The sequence below is a fragment of the Fukomys damarensis genome, unplaced genomic scaffold (assembly GCF_012274545.1).
Source record: "Fukomys damarensis isolate Sample0158 unplaced genomic scaffold, DMR_v1.0_HiC HiC_scaffold_39, whole genome shotgun sequence".
Taxonomy (NCBI): Eukaryota; Metazoa; Chordata; class Mammalia; order Rodentia; family Bathyergidae; genus Fukomys; species Fukomys damarensis.
Genome location: NW_022900951.1, coordinates 120,450,870 through 120,474,543, shown reverse-complemented (window position 1 = coordinate 120,474,543; position 23,674 = coordinate 120,450,870).

Sequence of the window (23,674 nt, the reverse complement as noted above, 5' to 3'; positions counted from 1 at the left end):
TAAACACATTCAAAAAATATTTTGATTCATGGTTGTTTAACCCAATGAAGAAGAACCTGCAAGTACAGAGGACAAATTGTATTGTCTACTTGATTTATGACTGTTGATAGGAACTTTGATCACCTTACTAAAGTAGTAGTTGTTAAGTCTACTGTGAAGTTAATCTTTCCCCTCTTTTCATATTGTACTCTTTGAAATTAGTCTCTCTTCATAGTCAGCAGTTAAGAAGCAGAGAGTTATGCTATTCTATTCTTTATGGGGGAGCAATTCTATGGAGTTTTTCTGCATGAAAGATCTCTCTCCATTTATTAATTTGTTGGGTCATGTTATTAGTACTGACATATGGGTGATTATGTTATAATCTAGGTTATAGTAAAATATTATTTTTATCCACATGGTTTCAGTTTTGGCTACTGAATACTTTGTTATTTCTTGTGCCCCACTGACATACTCTATTAATGTGAGATTATTTCCATTTAATTGTCAGTTAAAATTAAGTTTTGGTATGAAAAGATGCAATAGGTTCTTGTCCTAAATTCACACCCTCGACCTACAATGGGCCATTCTTCTGTATGCTGAGTATGCTTATTGCTGTTAGGGTATCTTGCAGGATTTCTTAAATGAAGGAGCCAAGAAATAAACCTGCCTGTGCTAGTCCATGTATGTGAACATGCCTATAAATGTTTTTATATGTAATTATTCATAGCTGTATAAAGCTGCACATTAATTCTTTCTGGTATATCAAACTCCAGTGTATAACCACATGGATCATTCTAGTCTGTCCTGTTGCTGCTTAGCTGGTAATTCCCACTAAAACAGTGAGAACCCTAACTCCCACCATCTGCCATGCTGTTACATAATTATTTATGTTAGTATATATCCATAGCCATATTAAGATGGCTAACACATTCTCCCATAGAAATGAACTTTATCAACAATACAGAACTTGGTCTGGGGATTTAGTTGAGTGGTGCTGCTGCCTGCCTCACAACTGCAAGGTCCCGACTTTGATCCCCAGTACCAAAAACAAACAAAGAAACAGATACAAAATGTGAACTAGCCTACAGAAAACTACAAACCTTATATTTCAATATTTTCATTTTTAGCCTTTCAGAATCGACTCATTAACAAAGCTACAGCAGCTTCCCATACCCTATCCAATCCTTTCCAGTGAACTTTATTTCCAACATTTAAAAATGAATATGTACATGTTTGCAACGCATGCAGCTTAACACAGTTAGATTCAAAGGTTATGACCTTCCTTCTTTCTTGAGACCTCCAACCATTTAATTACATTCATCAACGTTTAATCTTTTTGTAATAAAGTTCTATGAGTTTTGATAAATGCATAATGTCATGTATTCATTGTTATAGAATATTTTACAACCCAAAATCCTGTATTCACTTGTTCATTCCCTCTCCATTACCAGTCCTCAAAACTCCTGACCATCATTGATTATTAAGCTTTCACTATAGTTGCTTTTTCCAAATAGCAGATTTTTAGAAACATGCAATATATAGCCTGTTCAGACTAGCTTCTTTCACTTAGTCAATCAGTTGATGTCTACCTTTATGGATTGAGAGATAATTTGTTTTAATCAAAGGATAATATTCCATTTGTATGGCTATACAATACTTTACTCGTTTACTATTAAAAGCACATGATGTTTGTTTTCAGTTATTGGCAGTGTGAATAAAGACACTCTAAACATTGAGGTGTAGATTTTGTGCACATGTAAAATTTCAAACAGAGGGAGTGAATACCTAGAAGTATAAATGTTGGATTTTATAGAGTCCACGTTTAGCTTTGTAAGAAACTGACAAGCTGTCTTCAAAGGTTGTTGTGTAGTTTTGACATTGACCAATAATTCTTATTCCTTCACAGCCTCACCAGTATTTGGCTTTAACAGGGTCTTATTTTAATTTTCAAATTTCTAATGAAAACTGGTATTGATAATTTTGCAATATATATATATATAATTGCCACCTGTATGTCTCCTCTTGTCAGGTTTCTGTTTAAATATATTGACCATTTCTTGAGATGTTTGTTTTCTTATTGTTGATTTTAAAAAATACAAGTTCTTTATCAGATACATGTATTGCAAATAATTTTTCATACATTTAGCTTTTCATTTTCTTTGTGTTTTTACACAGAAAAAATGTTATCATTAAATCTTAATTATTACATTTTGAATTTCGTACTTTATCATTTATGTATCGAGTAAAAAAAGATTCATTGTCAAAATCAAGGTCATGTAAGTTTTTCCTAGAAGGTTTATAGTTTTGACTTTCCATTTAGTTATTTTATGCAATTTGAGTTAATTTTTGTTAAAGATATAACAACTGTATCCAGATTCATTTTCTGTATACGGGTGTCCAATTCTTTCAACACAATTTTTTGGAATAGAATATCCATTCCGTAATGAAATGTCTTTACTCTTTTGTTTGAGGTCAGTTGACTACATTTGTGTGGGTCTGTTCCTGGAATACTTCGTCCTGTCCATCTGTGTGTCTATTTCTAAGCCTGTATCACATTGTCCTGTTTACTATAGTTTCATACTGAATCTTGAGATTGAATACTGTCAGTTCTCCAATTTTATTCTTCACCTTCATTATTGTACTACTATGCTGGATCTTTTATCATTCCAGTTAAACTTTAGCACCACTTTCTCTGTAACCATGTTATGATCTGGATATATCCCAATGTGAGATAATTGTAAGAGGCAAGATCTTTGAGAAGTAATTAGATTATGAGGGTGGGATCAGTGATCTTATAAACGAGATCTAAGGGAGCAAGACTATTTGAAGATACAGTGAGAACTCATCATCTATGAACTAGTAAATAGGACTATTGTAAACAGCAAATCTGCCTGCGCCTTGGTCTCCTAGCTTCCAGTATGTATGAAATAAATCTCTGCTCTCCATAACGTGCAGTTTATTCTATTACTGCAACCAGAACAGACCAAGACAAGTCACAAAGTAATTCAGTGGAATTTAACTGAGTTTGCACCGAAAGTGTAGATCAAGTTTGGAGAATGTGACATCATAATAATATTGAGGACTCAAGAATGTAGAACATAATTATTCAGATCTTTGACTTCTTTTATCAGAATTTCATAGTTTTTCACATGTATTTTGCACCTATTTTGTTAGATTTATGTCAATACATTTTACTTTTTTATCTTATAGTTGTATTATGTTTTTAAATTCAATTTAAGTATTTTATTGCTGATATATAGAAAAATACTTGACTTTGTTAACTTTATATCCAAGTGACCTTGTAATAATTGCTTAATAGTTCCAGAGATTTGGTTAATTCTTTGTGATTTTTTTACACAATCATGGCATCGGCAAATAATTTTGTTTTTTCTGAATCCATGTACTTTTTAGGAATCTTAATTTCTCTGTTATGACACTAGTTAGTACATCTATTAAGATTTTTAAATGAGTAATATCCTTCAGCCGGGGATTTAGCTCAGTGGCACGGCACCTGCCTCACCAGTACAAGGTCCTGAGTTTGATCCCCAGTACCACAAACAAAACAAAACAAAAGACTATCCTGGCTTTTTACCCAAATTCAATGGAAAAGCACCTAGTTTCTCATCCTTAAATATGATATTAGCTGTACATTTTTATATGCATTTCATCAAGTTGAGAGAAATCATTTCTACTAGTAGTTTGCTGAAAAATTCTTTATCATTATTGGATACTGTATTTTGTTAACTAAATCAATTGATATAATAATAACTTATTTTTTTCCTTCAAGGGAGAATCTTGAAAAGAAGCCAAAGGAAAGAATACCTTCACACAAAACCCTTAAAAAGCTATCAGATATTTTTTCAAAAGAAACTTTTCATGTTAGGAGAGAGGGGATGGTATGTATTCAAAGTTTTAAAGAGAGAAACTGCCAATCAACAATAATTTATCTGGCAAAGCTGACCTTCAGAAATAAAGGTGAGATAAAGACTTTCTTAGAAAAAAGCTGAGGGAGTTCATCACTATTAAATCTGCCTTATGTGAAATACCAATGAAAATTTTTCAAGCTGAACTGATAGAACACTAATTAGTAAAATTTTAAAAAATCATGTGAAAACACAAAACTCATGAAAGAAGTAAGTATATACTTACCACTGTTCACATCTAAAAAGTTCTCCAAAAATTTCATGTGTTTGGAAGGTGACTGGATCATGGGGGCCCTACAGTTATCAGTGGATTCATCCATTGATGAGGAGATTGCCTGTTTAGAAGTGGTCACGGGAGACATGGCCTGGGCATATTCTTGTCCCAGGCTCCTCCTTTTTCTCTCTGCTCTGAGGCTGCCATGGGATGAGCAGGTGCTCTTGCAGACCCTTCCAACATGCTGTTGCTGCTTTGGCGCCAGCTGAGTTTGCACTGAACCCACTGGAAACTGTGAGCCAAATAAATGTCTCTTTCTTTAAGTTGTGGGCATCTGGTATTTTTTCCCACTGATTGGAAAGTGATTAATACCCAATTTCAGAAAACTTTAATACCGTATTGTTGAAGTATAAAATAGTTATATCTGTAGTAGAAAAGTTAAAAAACTACTGAAAACATCCATACTTACAGCAGTTTGCTAAAGGATGCACAACATAAAAGTATAAATTATGATATTAAAATATAAATTGGGGGCCAGGAATTTAGCTCAATGGTTCTGCCACCTGTCTTGCAAGGGGCAAGGTCCTGAGTTGAATCCCTGGCACACACACACAAACACACACATACACACGTAAAATTAGAGTTCTTAGTTAAGAATTACCTTGATGTAGGGCCGGGGATTTAGCTCAGCGGTTCCATTGCCTGCCTTGCAAGCACAAGGACCCTAGTTCGATCCCCGGTACCAATAAATAAATAAATAAAAGAGGTTGGTGCCGTGGGTGTGGCCGGAAGGGACACATGTATATATTTATATATCCCTCCTCCTCCCTTGATCCCTTGCTGCTCCCTGCATGCCTGCCGTGGACTGTTTCTCTAAAAAAAAAAAAAAAAAAAAAAAAAAAAAAAAAGAATTACCTTGATGTAAAAGTATTGAATTCTCCAATCAAAAGAAATAAAATGATTAAATGTATTTTAAAACAAAAAATCTGGAACTAACTATATCTTGTGTAAAAGAAACTTACTTAAGTTAAATACATAGGGTACAATTGAAGAGGTAGAAAACGAAATTCCATGAAAATAAAAAGAGAGAAGGGATCACTATCCTGTTACTCATGAAAGATATTCCATGAAAAACTATAAAAAGAGAGATCATTATATCACGATAAAGGGGTCAATGAACCAAATGGATATAACAACTGTTAACATAGATGATCCTAATGGGAAAGAAACTAAATATATAAGCTTAAATTAATCTGAAGGGAGAGACGCATATCAATCGTTATAGCAGGAGAGTTCAAAACCCTGGTTTCAATAATGGATAGATTATTTAGACATAAAATCAATATGGAAATATTGAGCTGCAGTTTATAACAAATGGAGCTAACAAATATATAAATGACATTCCATTCAGAAGCAGCAGAATATGCCTTCTTTTTAAGTGCTAGTGAAGTACTTCTCAGGATGTATCATATGCTAGGCAACAAGAAGAAGGGGTGGGGAATGAGAGAATGAAAGAAAAAAACTGAAAAGTTAAGCCATGCGAGTTAAGAAAGCACAGAGAAAAGATATATAAAGGATCCTATTGTTTAAAAAGAAATGAATAGAATTAGATAAAGGTGACATATTACACAAGATAAAAGCAGAATAAGAAAAATGAGATAAAGAAAGACAGTGGAAAGATAAAAGTGAAAAAGAAAAATCCTCCAAATTCTTAAAAACCCGGTGATGAAAAAAACTTAAAAATTTCAATTATTTTTCTCTGTAATTTTGAATGAGTGGTTTCTTTCTAGGTTCTACAGTTTTGCCATCCAATAAGTCACCATTTTCTACCCCTAACTTTAAAGCCTATCGATTTTTGAAACAACTCCATGTTCCAGAAGGCCCTCTGCATATTCATCCCAAGCTCTGGCAACTATGCAACCCAAAGTGTGTCCTCGCTCATGTCAGTTGTTGGTGAAAGCAATTAGATTTCTGATCTCTGCTAGGTGTAGGCAGCAGGTCAAGGGTTCAAGCAGATCATTGGACAATACCAGCACTTTTAGACCCAGCCACTTCTGAAAAACACACACACCAGGCCTAGCTTCTCTCCATGGAGGGTGGGGCCTCATATTCTTGGCCAGAACTTCTGCTCTCTTTTACCCAGTCACTGTGAGAGGGTAACACTGGGAAGCCTGAAGTGAAGTAGTTTTTTTAGTGGTTCTGAGGCTCAGTCTTACATAGTTAAACCCTTCCTGAAATGGTACCCTAGTAAACATTCTCTGGTGATATGAGAAGAGGTGCACTAGATTCCTTCTCCAACTGTTGCATGCTATGTAGAAGGACTCACTTTCAGAGTAAAACACCATGCAGTTTTTGAAGTATATAATCACTGCGAGCTTTTCTTGGGGCTAGAACTGCTGGCCTACTCCTTTGTTTCATCCTAGAGCTCCCAAACATGGGGGATTAGCTTGTGTTTGTGGAGACAGGTTCCACTCCCTGTGAGTTGGTGCAGGCTTCGAGACTGCTTCATTCTTTTCTCTGAATTGTGCTCCACTTCTCTAACTTCTCTGAAGCTTCTAATTTTCGTGTTAGTTCCCTCTCTATTCCTGCATATCTGCTTCGTTTTCTATGTTGTCAAGTTGTTATTTTCCAGGCATCTAAATACCAGATCCTGGAGAGGCTGCGTTGTGCTGTCAAACACTACTCCACTATTTTGGCTCTATCTTCCAAAATGATTTTAAATGAGGGAAAACTGAAAGCTTTTTCTTTAAAATTAGGAGAATGAAAATTTTTTCCAATATCACCAGTCCTTTTATACCTGAAACTTTAGCCAGAACAAACAGGCAGGAAAAATCACATAAAAGGGATGTATGTATAGGTAAAGAAGAGCTCCAACCATCCTTATTTGAAGATCTTTTACATAGAAGCCAGGCACACACACACAAACACACACACACACACAAATCTGCAAAAAGACTTCTAAAGCTAACAAACAATTTTAGTATGGTAGCAGGATACAAAATCAACACTTACCTGTATATCAATAATGGAAGTTGAATTTAGCAAAGTGATATCACTCACAATAGCTTCAAGAAAAATGGAACTCTTCAGAATTCCATAAAAAAATACGTGAAAGACCTTCATAAGGAAAACAGTAGTACTCTGAAAAGTAGATCAAAGAGGACATCAAAAAATGGAAAGATGTTCACTGTTCTTTGATAAGTAGAATGACCATTGTAAAATGGCCATACAGACCCAGGTCAGCAAAAATAGTCCTAGGCAACAGGAGCACAGCAGGAGACTTCACAGTTCATGATTTTAAGTTATATTACAAAGCTGCAGTGATAAAAACAGCACAGTAGTGGCACAAAATGGATACGTATATCAGTGGAACAGAATAGAGACTTCAGACAGAAGTCTAGACACATTCATGCATCTGATCTTTGACAAAGGTCCAAAAACATATGCTGATGGCTGGGGATTTAGCTCAGTTACACTGTTTCTGCCTCCCGAGTGCAAGGTCCTGAGTTCAATCCCTGGTACCAAGGGGAGGGGGATATATACTGGAGGAGAAATAACTTCTTTAACAAATGTTACTGCAAAAGCTGCCTATGCACACACAGAAGATTAACTCTAGACCTGCGTCTCTCAACATGTACCAAGCTAGAATCAAAATGAATCAAAGATCTAAATATTGAGATAGAAACATTTAGTCTGCTGTTTGATAGAATAGGTAAAACTCTTGAAGACATAGGTATATAGGTAATGACTTTCAGAAGAGAATCTTAATTACACAAGAAATATCAAGAATCAACAAATTGGGTAGTATCAAACTAAAAGGCTTCTGTACAGAAAAGAAAATGACCAGCGGATTGAAGAGACAACCTGAAGAATGAGGAAATACTGCCATCTACTCTTGAGACAGAGGACTAATATCTAGAATATATAATGTATTCCAAAATTTAGATCTCCCCCAAATAAAGACCCAATCAAAAATTGTGCAACTGAAATGAATAGACACTTCTCAGAAGTACAAATGTCTAATAATAAAGTTCAGCCTGTTTCGTCATTAAAACAGAATTTTCATCTTGCTTCGCATAGAATGGCTATCATCAAGAAACCAAATAAGGGCTGGGGATTTAGCTCAGTGGTTTCACCGCCTGCCTTGCAAGCACAGGGACCCAAGTTCAATCCGAGTTCGATCCTCGGTACCGGAAAAAAAAAAAAAAAAAAAAAAAAAAAAAAACCAAAAAAAAAAAAAAGAAAAGAAACCAAATAATACCAAATGCTGGTGAGACTGGACAGAAAAAAAGAACTCTTTTACATTTGTTGATGGTAATGTAAACTAGTGCAATCACAATGAAAATCAGTATTGAGATTCTTCAAAAACTAAAACTAGAAATTCCATTCATCTCATCTATGTCCCATTCAGGTATCTCCCTAAAAGTATTAAAAATATCATAATTACACTGATACATGCATACTCATAGCAGCACAGTTCATAGTGGGAGAATTTTGAAAGTGGCCTTTATGATCATCAACAGATGAACAGATAAAGAAAATGTGGTATTTCTTTACAGTGGAGTATTACTTTGCCATAAAAAACAATAAACTCCAGTAAATTGTAAGCAAATGGGCTTAAGGCCACAGTGTTGTAAAATAAATCATACACACAAGCTAAGTATCACATGGCTTCTCTTATGTGAGAAACCCAAACATAAATAATCAAACATCAAAATAAAAGATAGATAATAAGAAACAGAGATAGATCTTTTCCAAATGAGAAGAGAACCAATTGATAAAGAGGAGAAGATGGGGTTATAAAAAACATATTAGGATGTAATGTACATTTGCCAACTTCCCATGACATATGTAATCATTATGTACTGATAAAAACAAAACTTAGGAAAAACTAAATTTTGACCCGGTGTTTTGTAAAAATTCCAGAAAAATGAAATCCCATCATTTGTAGCAAATGCATGGAACTGGAAGACACAATGCTAGACAAAATAAACCAGAATCTAGAAGACAAATACTAAATGCTCCCTCCCTTGTGGACATTTAAAAAACATTGACCTGAAAGTAGAAGAGTAATTACTAGGAATTAGGAAGTGGATTGGGAGGAGGGATGGTGAGAGGTGAGAGGTGGAGAACTGCTAATTCCAAGAAGCAGAAATGCCTTGAAGACAAGATGTTTTTCCAGCTTGAGCAGAGATGAGCCTCAAGGGGAAACAGGGAAGCTCCCTATGTGAAAATCAGATCAAAGTTGATTATTCAGCTAAACTGCCACCAAGCCTAGCTTGCCTGCCTCATTACCTAAAAGAAAATATCTGAACTCAGCAGAACTCTGTGCCTTTGTTGTTCCTCAATAAATCTGGGGGTTTGAGTCAGTTTGGGGCTTCACTCTATTCCAGCGAAGTTGCCTGGCCCCTGACAAAGAGATTCTGTCTCTTGAATCTTCATTTGTCTCTCTATGAGTGTTTGCTGGCCTGAAACCAGCACAAATCCTCTAAAACTATGAGCCAATAAATAAGTCACACATGTATAAATACCTAGTAGTTTCCCTGGTGTGAAAACTATAATGATACATAAGATCCTACTGATATAATTAACAATATGAAATAGGAAGAAAAGGGCTAAAGGTGTAGGGGAAGTGGGAAGGGTAGGGGAAAATATGAGAAAATGAAAAAATGGAAATAAAGTATGTGTAAATAGGGAAGGGCTGAGGAGGAGAAGGGAGGGCAGGGGTAAGGGAAAAAAATGAGAACCAATACCTGTCATGTAAAGGTACAAGATCCCAATGATGAATGTAACTGTACTGTGTACCTAAAATGTACCAATAAACTCAAAGAGAGAGAGAGAGAAAAAAAAAACAAGAGCCAAATAAACCTCATGAGTGTTACTTTTCCCAGCAGTGGGAAAACTGACTATTACAGATCTTCAGGGCCCAGGGAAGAGCTGAAGTAGGAAATGATAGGACAACTATATGTATGCTTCACCTTTAAATTTGTTTAAAAAACTGTGTTATTAAATACTAGTTGGCTTTGAGCTCTTTGTAATCTTTAGGTAAGATTCTGTCTATCTTATTAAGGGATTTTGCTCCCGTACTTTCACTCTCTCAAAAATAAATGCATTTGTGGAAATATACATACACACATATACACAACTTTTCTGGCGAAGGAGACATATTGCCATTAAATTCCCTCGAAGTTTGGTTTTAGGAAAAGTATTTTCATTTCACTTTAGTAGTATAATTTCTTTGAATACAGAACATTAGGATAATGGCGTAGTTTTCTTCAAGCACTTTCAGTATTTTACTCCTTTTTTTTTTTTTTGGTACCAGGGATCATACTCAGGACTTTACACTTGCAAGGAAGGTGGCGGCACTACTGACCTAAATCCCTGATCCTACTCTTCTTGATTACATGCTTTCTAGTGAGAAGTCAAGTGTAATTAATACACTTGTTCCTCTGCAGATAACTACTTTTCTCTGTAATTGCTTCTAATTATAAAATTAATATATTAGAATTGAATCTGGAAATATAATAAAGTTTTTTGATTGATATAATATTTATATGTACTTATGAGTACAATTAGATGTTGTGATACTTGTATACATTTGATGGTTATCCAACCAAGATAATCATCACACCCATCACTTTTAACAGTTGTATTTCACTATGGTAAGTACACTGAAATTCTTTTCTAACTACTTTGAGATACATGAAACATCATTAATTATATTATAATACTGTGCTACAGAACATGTGAAATTATTCCTCTGTCAGATAACATTGTACCCACTGACCAACTTTTTCCCTTCTCCTCTCCCCTCTCTCTTGTTCTCCTTATGCTCTATTGACCAGTATTCTATTTTCATTTCTGGTGCCAAACTCCTTAAATTCCACTCATGAATTGGTTCGTGCAGTATTTGCCATTCTGTACTTGATTTATTTTGCTTAATGTAATGTCTTCCTGGTTCCATGTGTTTTTGCAAATGACAAGATTTCATTATTTTTAAAACTTAGCAATATTTAGTTGTGCATATATATACCATATTTTCTTTTATTAATACATGTTTGCAATACATAATGATTACATCCACTGTGGGCAATTGGTACATGAACATAACACATCTTGTTTTTTTTTATACCCTTCACCTCCCCACCCTCTCTCCCCCCATCACTTGGACCCCTTCCCTTATGCAAAAGGTCTATCTCCTTGTTCCCTCTTCTTTTATTTTGATCTGTAATTTGTTTATATTTTGGGTTTCTCATATAAGAGAAATTGTGTGATATTTAAGCTTGTGTGTCTTATTTATTTCATTTAACATGATAATGATTGACATTTAAGTTGATTCCATATCCTGGCTATTATAAATAGTGCTGCAGTAATATAGAATTGAAGGTATCCTTTGGCATGTTAATTTTATTTCCTCTTTGTGTATAGATAGCAGACAGATTGCTAGATCATAGGTGTTACAGTTTAGGTCTGGATTATTCTCCCAAAGTCTCCAGTGTTTGGAACATGATTGGATCATGGTGGCACTACACTCATTGGTGAATTGGCCCACTGAGGGACTCATAGTTGGCCTGCTCTTAGGAGTTGGGGCCTGGTTAAAGGTAGGTCACTGAGGCTGTGATTAGGAAGGGACTATTTCCCTTTCTGACTCCTCCTTTCCTGGCCACAAAGATGTGAACAACTTTCCTCCACTGAGGCCTTTCAATCGTGTTGTTCTGCCTTTAAGCCAGCCAGTTGTGGGTATCATCAATGATGATGAAAGCGTCTAAGGCAATCTGGCAGTACTAGTTTTAGTTTTTTGAAGAACCTCCATTCTGTTCTCCAGAATGATTGTGCTAGTGATTTAGATTCCCTCCAATAGTACATTTTTCTCTGTTCTAAAAAATTGTTTTTTTGTATTTTGATGACAGCTATTATCACTGGAGCGAAGTGGTGTCTTGTTAAGGTTTTTATTTGCATTTCTCTATTTATGATATTGTATCATTTTCATGTACTTGTTGGGCCATTTGTATATCTGCTTTTGAGAAATCTCGGGTCAGGGATTTAGCTCAGTGGTTCTACTGCCTGCCTTGCAAGCACAAGGACCTGAGTTCAATCCTCAGTACTCCCTCAAATAAATGTCTGTTCCGATCTTTATCCTGATTTTATGCTGCTTTTGCTTGTTTTTATGCTGTTGAGTTCTTAGATTTTCTTATATATTATGAATATTAACCTCTTGTGAGATGTGCAGTTTGCACATATTTTACCTACTCCACATGTCCTATTGCTCTTTTGATTGTTTCCTTTGCAGTACCAAAGTTTTTTTAATTTGTAAAGTTCTATTTGTCAACATTTATTTTGTCACATGTGAATTTTTGGTGAGATAAAAAAATTTGTTGCTTAAGTCAATGTCCTGAATCATTTTATCTATGCTTTCGTCTACATTTTCAAATTTTATGGTCTTTCATTTAAGTCTTTAATCCATTGTGAGTTGGTATTTGTAACTGGTAAGTGAAAGAGTCTAGTTTCATGCATTGACAATGGATATCCAGTTTTTCCAGCACCCTTTATTGAAGAGTTGGCTCTTTCCTCATTATGTGTTCTTGGTTCTTTTGTCAGAAATCTGTTTTCTTTAAAGGAATTGTGGGTATTTCAGGACTCTCCCTAAAGGAATTGTGGGTATTTCTGGACTCTCCCTTCTGCTCATGCATGGTAGGCATGCGTTCTAACACTGAGCTAACAGCTCCTGAGTGTCCTTTTATGCCAATATCATGTTGTTTTAATTACTGAAGCTTTGTAGTATATATTGAGGAAATGTAATTTAATACCTTGTTCTTTTGTGTGTCATTTTTATGGCAATACCCATATAGATTAATTGACCGAGTATTTATTTGTGCCATACTAGGGATTGAACCCAGCACCTTTGCACTGAGCTATATCCCCAGCCATTCTTTATTTTTTATTTGGAGACAGAGTCTCACTAAGTCCCTAAGTTGTCCAGACTCGGCTTGAAACTGTGATCTTCCTACCTCAGCCCCGCAGAGTTCTAGGATCGTAGCACTGTACTACCACACTGGGCTGTAGCTTTGCAGTATGTTTTGAAGTAATGTAATGCGATGTCTTTAGCTTTGTTCATTTTGCTTAGGATTGCTTTTATCATTTGGGATCTTTTGTCACACCATACAAATTTCAAGATTATTTTTCCAGTTCTGTAAAGAATGGCATTGGTATTTTGATGGGATTTTATTACAGCTATATATTGCTTTAGGCAGTAGGGACATTTTTAGCAATACTCTTCTAATGCATGTACATCCTATATCTTTCCATTTATCTGTGTCTTCTTCAATTTCTTCCATCGCTGCTTTCTAGTTTTCCTTGCAGAGAGTTTAATTTCTTTGGTTAAATTTTCACTATGTATTTTTGTTGCTTTTTTATTAAATTTAATTTTTAGATAATAAAGGTTTTTAAAGAAGTTAATAATCTTTGTAGCTTTCCCATTACAGTTCCATGTTTTGATAGTTGTCCTTCTTGTGGCTTTTCAAAAATAATAGCTACATATAAACATGTGGATTTTAATAAGAATTGGAGCATAGTATATGCATTACCTACAAATTGCCTTCACATCATTTAAGATTGAGGACCTCTCCTTAAGTTCATTATTCTCAAATTATTTACTTTAAGTAATGTGGACTGCTAATATGAAATACTCCTAATATTATTTCATTCAACTAATGATGTTTGAAGTATCGCTTCTGTCAGTATTTGCAAGTATTGTGTTGTTTCAAAACAATATTTATTGCAGTTGAAATGATCACACAAAACTCAATGGTACAGCAGCACAACCACTCTGCCTGGTTCCATAACCCCTCCCCTTGAGTAAGTTACAATCTTATGACTATCCTTTTATATAGAAATGTACGCACACACATTCATATGTTATTAAATTTTTGGCAAAATTAAAATATATTATGCCCCTTGGTCTACAAACTCCCTGCCTCTTTCATGTCTTAAATGGTGTTTCTATATTACCTTCTTTTAAAATGTTACCCTTGATCCACCATGACACTTGTGATTTGGGGAGGTTTAATGTAACTATCTCATTTCATTTTGTATTTTCTACTCAATTTGCCCATTAAAATGTTATCCATTCGTTTTATCCTGTAGATATTTTCCCAGTAGTAAAATGAAACCTATTATTTAAATAATGATAGTTGTGTCTGTTTATACCTTTTAATGAAATTAAATGTGCTGCTCATAATCCTCCTACTTGCTGCGTTAGGCATTTTAAACAAAATATGTATGATCCCTTGGTCAACCTTTCGTATTTATTCTGACAAATACAATTTAATTTGAATCTAGTGTGTCAAACATGCAGAATTTTAATTATAATTATAACAAATTTTGCAGCACTAGCATCTATAAAATATTGATTTTTCACCAAGACTATAAATACGATTATAGTTAATGAACTCTTATTTACCATTTGGGAGAGCTTACATTATTCTTCAATGGATACAAAAAAATTCATAGCATTTATATTTCCTGTTATAGCAATTTTTGTTAAAGTACATGACCTACTTTTCCATTTTTTGATGATAACTAGTGTGTAGAAAAGTCTAGTAATTCTGATTTCCTTGATTTCCCCCCTCTTCTATCAATTTTGTCAGGTGTTATCATTAATTTTTCTCCTTCACAGTGGCCAAAGTGGTTAATTGCATAATCCATTTTTTGAAGTATTGCAGTATTAAAATCATTCCACAACTTCATGTTACCATACAAACTACTTACTGGACATGAAAACACAGATTAGCTGAAAAAGAATTATCCTTTGTATGTATTGCCCTAGTCTAGCCTTGCGAAGGCCAGGCCTTTCTGTGGATTTTATCTTAGAATCCCCAAGCTGTCACAGCAGGAATCTGAAACCCAAATTCAATAGAAACATTTTGATATGAGTAGTGGCAGTTATATCAATGCAAATCTCTGTTGTAAAACAAACTATTCAAAAACATGCAATTATTGGTTAGAGAGGCTTAAAACATACATTGATATGACATATAAATAGATTTATCAGATGTAAAATCATGTTGTTCTCACCTACAGTGTACATTTTTATGTGTTTTTTTTAGTTAGCTAAACTATTTTCACTTCTTTTTCTTTTGTTTTGACATTCTGAAATAACAGTAGAGTTCCTGAGTTGGTTGTGTGGATTTCAGAAAGTAATTATTGCTTTGTACCTTTTCTGAAAAATAAATTAGCATTTGGTAGATATTTATCTTTTTAATTGTTGCTATTTTCATTGTTAATAATATTGCCCAGTCTGTCATTCTTTTTTTGTAGACAGACTGTCTTAATGCTTGAGGATGTTAAGTGTCTTGCTTAAGGCTGCACTGCTTTTGCTGTTATTTCTTTAAATTTTATTTGTTAGTTTTATTCCATTGGATATAATGCCAGCTAATTTACTTGTAGGAAAATGGCATGATTGACTCCACACTATTTCCATTCATCCCCCGGCCTTAAGCAGTGGTAATAGCATGGATCATACACCTCTTTACAAATGTCTATGATCAGTTACTTACGGATTAACTGGATATGTATAAGAAGATAATTTTGGCCTTTGTTGTACAAAAAAGGAAAGGTGCAGTTTTCTTTACAACTTTTCTAACGTCTCATTTTTTTCTCTGCAGTTAAAGGGATGCAGAATGAACACCCGTATAATAGGACTAGACCTCAGTAATTTTCTTATATTCTTCCAGCAGGTCCTCCATTGTTCCTAGTCAGGCTATTTCTAGGTAATTTTCAGCAACTTATCTTCTGAAAAAGGTTAAATTTGAATACCTCTTTTTATATCTAAAATTTTTATTTGACACAGATTTCAACCTCATGTATATTTAAAAATAATTTGTACACAATAATACATTTACATTATTTTGAATGATTAATATTCAAAATTGCATGCAAGTTAAAAGAATTCTGTTTTATTCTCTGGCATACAATCTGAGCCTCAAGGTGCCAAGTGCCTTTTGAATTTAATTATGGTTATATATGTGAAGTTATCTATTTTATGTTTCTTTTTTGCTTGACAAAAACACTAAACTATCACTGCAATCCTCCTTAAGTTCTAACTGACATTTTTTTAGTTTTTCTATATTGAAGATAATGTTAGTGGTTATTAAATATACTGCATAGCCACAGTGAATGAGTACTTGGCTCTTAATTTTTAAAATTAACATAATAATTGTATTTGTGAGGCAATATATTTCAATACATGCATATAATGTGAGCTAGTCAAATATGTATAGTTGTAATCTTCATTTTTTTTCATTTCTTTTTGTTTGCAGGTTTTGAGCTGCTCTTCTAAGTTTTTTTTTTTTTTGGTACCGGGGATTGAACTCGGGTCCTTGCACTTGCAAGGCAGGCCACCGAACCGCTGAGCTAAATCCCCGGCCTTCTTCTAAGTTTTTAATAAAATATATGAGATTATTATAAATTATAGTCATGCTCAAAAATACTAGAAATTATTCCTCCTAACTATATTCTGCTATTATCTTACTTCCTTCTATCCCTCGTGTCTGCACTTTCTACACTCTAGTAAACATATTCTACTGTATTTTACTTGGACATCAACTTTTTTAGCCTCTACACAAAAGAGAACACGCAATATTTGTATATATCTGAGTTCTTTCATTTAACGTAATGTGTTTTGATGCAAACAAGAGAATCTGATTATTTTGTGTGGTTAAGTAATATTCCATTGTGCATCCATAAAACAATTGTATTTATATTTTAAATATAAAAATATTAAAAATAAATTTTCATAACAAAAATTATTAGAGAATAATTGTGGTAAATACACTATGTATCATGATCTTAAAAATATATTTTCATTTGCTGTTCTATCTCTCAGCTCATTTCCTACTAATATTATACCTTTTTGTTTTGCATAAAATATTTTAAGTATTGAAAAAGTAGCTCACATTCTGCGTAATTTTGATCATTTTGTCCTATTTCACAATTTTAATCCTTTCATCTGTTCCTTCCATGTCTTGGCTATCATGGACAGTATTGCAGGAAATAAGAGAACGCAAGTAGAACTTTATTTTCTCCTTAAAGACAATAATGTAAACTATTTTCTTATTATATTTTCTCAAATGTTTATTAATATACATTTGCAAATACAGTGGTACCTGAATTCACGAACACTTTTGCTCACAAACAATTTGGTTCTCAAACAAAAACGTTTGACAAAATTTTTCTTCCAATCACAAACTGCACACTGAGTGATAAACACAACCGTAGCCGTCTTCCCCACATAAACACAAATTGGACCATCTTCCCCAAAGTCGTAAAACAAATTAATTTCATGAACCAAGGTAACACTCTATATAGTAAATAATTAATTGTGGGTGGACTAGTACATATACACCTCACATTTTTGTTCTTTTTCTTCCTCTTACTTCCCCTGCCTCCCGTCTCTACCACCTCCAGATCTCATTCCCATTCTTTTCAAAGAACCAATTCTTAATTACATTGATCCGTTGTATTGTTTCTTTAGTCTAAATTTCATAGATTTCAGCTCTCATCCTTGTAATTTATTCCCTTCATTTAGTTTCAGATTTGGAATATTCTTATTTTGCTAGGTCTTTGAGTTGCATCACTATGTAGCCCGAATAAGATATAAGAGATAGAAAAATCTGTGGTCATCCCTTGCTTGCTTTGCTACCTTCTGCCCGCCTATAACTATTTCTCCTCTGTGATGCTTGTCTGCCTCACTACCCTGCCTTGGAGCCAGCTAATTATGGACTAAAACCTTTATAAACCGTGAGTCAAATAAATATTTTTCCCTCTAACTTTGAGTTCCAGGTATTTGTCTCAGCAAAGAGAGAAAAGTAACTAAGACAAACACCAAGTTTTTTTGGGGGGCGGGCAGTTTTTAATAGCTGTGAGGATTTTAGGTAGTTCAGGTAACCTGTTCCACTCTTTCTCCCTGGTGCTGCTTACCCTCTCCCAGCTTGCCTTGTGTCAGTGGAGAAAGCTCTCCCTCCCCAGGAACTTGGTCAAATTTTCCAACTGCTTAACTATTTTCTCCACATAATGATTCATTTCTCTAGCTTCTCTGTAGTTTCTAGTCTTCCTATCAGGTTCCTCCTGAGGCTTAGAGATCTATTTTTTTTTTCTCTTCACCCAGTTGTTATTTTCCAAATACAGTATTTCAGATATAGGAGAGGCTATTTTTCTACTGGTCTCTATCCCACCATTTTTAATCTTCCTTTTATCTTCTTCATAGTCTTTTACTGAATAAAATGTTGTGCTTTGGTAAAATTTAACTTATCAATTTCTTTTTATGAGTCTTAGCTTTGACGTTGAGCTGCAGAATTCTTTGCCTAGTCCTGCATTTCAAATTTTTTTCTCCTTTAGGTTTTTTGCTTTAAGTTTTACATTTTTTATTTAAGTCATTAATTCATTTTGAGTTAATTTGTAAATAAAAACATGAAGTTTAGTTTCAGGTCCTTTTATCTTTGTGGATGCCCAATTTCCCCAATACCATTTCCTTCCTCCATTAGATTATTTTTATACCATTGTCAAAACAGCAGTTTATTAGGTTTGGTGGGTCCCCTTGGGGATTTTCAGGTCTTTTCCACTGATCTATATGTCTATTTCTCCAGAAATACTACATTGTCTTGTTTATATATATTAGCTAAATAATATTCTCAATGGTGGATAGAATGATACCTCTCAATTTATTCTTTTCCAACAAATTTGCAGTTTTTATTGCTTATGGTTTTTGAATTATTATTGCTTTTGATTTTTGAATAATCTTTTGCATACTTTATAAGATTATTGTGCCCAGACACACATTCACACATAAAAAATCTTGTTGAAGTTTTGATAGCAATTGCATTAAAATAGTCTTTCAGTACAATGACACTTTTTTAGGCTGAGCCTTCCAAGAAGTCAATATAGCTTTTCTCTCCATGTATTTAGGTTGCCTTTAATTAATTAATTAATGTATTTATTTATTTATTTATTTTGGTACTAGGGATTGATCTTGGGACCTTGCACTTGCAAGGCAGGTGGAGGAACCACTGTGCCAAATCCCAGCCCATCTTTTACTTCTTTTAAAGCTTATTATTATTTTCAGGATACCAGTACTGTCTATGTCTTCTTAAATTTCTACCTATGCATTTCGTTTTCCTTGTTGCAAATGTAAGCGGTATTGTGTGTCTTAAATTCTGTTTCTTCAGCTTTAATGTTAGTATTTTGAAATGAGGTTAATATTTACATCTTGATTTGTGTCTTTTGACACAGTTGCTCTTATTTATTCTAGTTTGTTTTTTTGGGGGGGGATTTATAGGCATTTTCTGTAAAGACAATTGTGCCATCATCAAATAGTGGAAGATTTATTTCTTCTCTTCCAATCGATGGCCATTTGTCTTTCTTGCCTTAGCACTTTCAGTACTTCACTTACTAAAAGCAGTGAGAGTGGATGATATTTCCTTTTGCCTAATGTTAGATGGAGATAAATCAGTCTTCACCGTTAAGGATGATGTTAGCAGTAGCTCACTGTGCATGAATTATCAGACTGAGGGCGTTCCCCTCTAGTCCTAATTTTCTGAGATTTTTTTTCCATAAACTTATGTTGGATAGTGTCATAAAGTTTTGCATCAATTGATATGATTATACCAATTATAGTATGAATGTAGTAGATCACATTGATTTTTATCACTTATCCAGTCTTGTAGAGATGAAAAACCTTAATGGTTACGGAATACACTTTTTATGAATTTCAGATTCTGCTTGCTAATATTTTCTCTAGGAGTTTTGCATCTCAATTGCTCAAGATTAGTGATTTATATCTTTTTATATTCACTTTGATTGCTTTTGGTACAGAGTACTAGGCTTATGGAATGAATTCTATTTTTTGAAATAGATTATATGAAATAGGTACTAATCCATTTTTAAATGGTTTATCCAACTGGATAGGGTGAGTTTGTGTGCTTGCATATCCCCTTTTCAGAATCTTTTTAGTTACAGGTTCAATTTATTTAAAGGTTTTAAGGCTATCTGGAATAAATCTTTCATCTTGGTTAGGATTTGGTATTTTGTACTTTTTGTTTGTTTTATATGCTCTAAATTGTCACCTGGTAAACCATTTAAAAGCAACTTTATTGGTTGGTATCAACCATGATTATCTGCTTCATCTCCAATTTGCAGTTTGCTGTGACAATGCTTTTGGCATCATGGATAGAGGAAAGCAACATAAAAAAAAAGCTACCACTTTATGCACAGTCAATGTTATCTTCTTCCCATTTATGTTGGTCATCATAGCTTTTATTTACACCACTCTCCTCTCCCTTAGTCTCCCTCTTCGCCCTTCCTATGTTCTTGGTGGGTTTTCCCATATCTAACCCAGAGTCGGCCAGGAGCTGTAGACACTGCAGTGTGTGTGCCGTGACACCATGTACTGTGACCAGATGGTCCCCAGGTTGACTGTTGTATTGCAGACTGTGATGGCAGCTGAAAGTTTAGGTCTCCTCTTACCTGGACCTCAAGACTTGTACTATTTTCAGGGTGGTTATACTTACTGCTGTATTAACAATCAGAGGTTAGATGCACAAGAAACAGCATGTCATTCTGATGAAGCCTGAGAGATAAAATTTTTGAAGATGCTTTTGAGCAAGATTTACCAAGATTATGTTCCCTTTGAAGCTGGGAGATGGCAAAAAACCTGGGGAGAATGAACCCCAAGCATTCTTTCTGGAGTGGTTGGGGTTAGGTACCATTTTCTAAGATTTGGGTATCATTTTCCTAACCTAACAAGAGGCTCACAACAGTGATCTACTCAGTTCCAGTAATACATGTGTATTGGAAAATGCTGAGGACAAACGGGGCCCTGTGGGCAGATGGAAGAATTTTTCAGAGTGAGACGGCTCATAAGGAGAGAGGAGTGTGGGAAGTGTTACAACAAAGAGAGCCAGGGAAAAGTAGCCAAAGAGGGAGTTGGGAAGTTTCAGTAAGGTACAGTGAAGGATGAAGGCTGAGTCCAGGGCACTGGACGCTCAACAAAGGCTTCATTAGATTAGTGGGATTTTCTTGCCCAGGACCAAGATATTCATACCCCTCTAAAGAATGTCTCTGTTCTGTTTAAAGTTACATTTAATATTGCTTTCAAATGTATGCTGTTTCCTTACCCAGAACCTTTTTTTTTTTGCGCTGGTTGCGGGGATAGAACTTGGGTCCTTGAGCTTCCGAGGCAGGCAGTGGAACACCTGACTGAGCTCAATTCCCTGCCCATGCAGAGCTCTTATAGGCCCACTTCTAAGTCAGACTTCCTGCTTGCAACTCCATAGATTGATCTCAATTGAGATGGAGTAATTTTTTGTGTATAAAACCTTCAAACAAAGAATCCCTTTGGCAAACCCATTCACACCCACCCACACACACACCCAGTTTCAATAACTCAGAGACGTTTTTGCTTTGGCTTTTAAATGAATGCTGTTTTCTGCTTTGGCCCTTCAATAATTAATTTGCTTTGTTAAACAAAAACAAAAACAAACAACCTAACAAATGGGACCACATCAAGTTAAAAAGCTTCTGGACAGCAAGGAAACAAAGAACAGAGTGTAGAGGCAACCGACAGAATGGAAACAAAGTTTTGCCAGATATTACTGGGACAGAGGACTCATATCTAGAATATATAAAGAACTGAAAAAAATAGACCCCCCCCAGTGAAAGACCATTTTAAAAAGTGGGTGACTAAAGTGAATAGACAATTCTCAGAAAAAGTAGCAATGACTCATAAATATATGAAAAAATGTCCAGTCAGTGTTTCCATTTGAATAATGTAAATTAAAACAAATTGAAATTCAATCTTACTCTGGAAAGAATGGCTATCATCAAGAAATCAAACAATAACAAAGGCTGCTGAGGCTGTGAGGAAAATCTAAACTCTAAACTGTTGGTGGAAATATGAACTAGTACAACCACTATAGAAATTAGTATGGAGATTTCTAAAAAAAAAAGAAAGAAAGAAAGAAAAGAAATTCCATTTGACCCAGCCATTCCTTTCCTAGTATTCCCTAAGGAGTTAAGACATCAGAGCCGGGTGTGGTGGCACACACCTGTAATCCCAGCACTCGGGAGGCTGAGGCAGGAGTATCTCTGTGAGTTCGAGACCAGCCTGAGCTACATAGTGAGTTCCAGGTCAGTCTCAACTACATAGTGAGACCCTGTCTCAAAAAACCAAAAAAAAAAAAAAAATTAAGAAAACATATTACAGTGATCCATGCGTACCCATGTTTATAGCGCATAATTCATAATAAATAGATCTTGAAAGTGGCCTATATGTCAATCAACAGATGAATGGATAAACATCACCCTTTGATATAAAGAAGGATAAACTGAAGTTATTTGTAGGAAAATGGATGCACCTTGAGCCCAAAATATTAAGTGATATAGATCAGACCCACAAGTTTAAATATTGCCTAGTTCCTCTTATATCAGAAACCCAACATATAAATAAAGAGGAAAAAGAATAAATAATAGGAAATAGGGAGATAGCGCTTTTGCAAATGGGAAAGGGATCAAGAGATAGAGGGAAGGGGGGTGGAATGTAAAAAGAATTAAGTGGTATTATGTACATGTACCGATTCCCCACAGTAAATATCATCTTTATGTACTAAAAATATGTACTGATGAAAAAATTTTAAAATGCTGACTGGGTGTTTTGGAGCCCATACTTTTCTAAGAAATTAGAAGTTAGTTTAGGGGCAAATCTTTATTTGATTGTATGTGTTTTTTTTCCTTTTTTATTGAGTTTATTGGTACAATCTAGGTATACAATACAGTTACATTCATCATTGGGATTCTGTACCTTTACATAATAGGTCTTGATTCTCATTTTTCCCTTTGTCCCTGCCCTCCCTTCATCCCCTCCTCCCCTCCCCATTTACAAACATTTTATTTCCATTTTTTCAGTTTCTCATATTTTTTTCCTCTCCCTTATTACCTTTCCCCCACCCTTCCCACTTTCCCTACACCTTTAGCCCTTTACTTCCTATTTCACATTATTAATTATCTCATTAGGATCCTGTGTACTATTATAGTTTTTCACACCAGAGAAACTATTCGGCATTTCAGTTAAAGAAATCTCTGTATGAACATTAAAAATAGGGAATCCTAAAATAAAACTAAAAAGGAAAGTAAAAGAGAAAAGGCAATGGTGTAACATCAAAATAATCCTTAATTCTGGAGATGAAAATGGTCCCTGAACATATTTAAATTGCTTCTCGCTCTTATAGTCTTATCTTATTCTTTTTTCATTATTTAGAGAATACTTTATTAGTTTCTGTAATCAAACCCACATAGATATGACCTTACATATTTAGTACGATGTGTTACCCAAGTACACAAGGAAAAAAATAAAAATACAAATAAATTAACTGTAGGACAGTACTGTATCATACCTCTATGAATGTAAAATATCTAGTACCTGCTTTATGATACATAGTAGGAACCGTGCTTTATCAGAGCTACATTTAATGATATTACTCTAGAATGTTCTCTTTCCAGATGATGATTA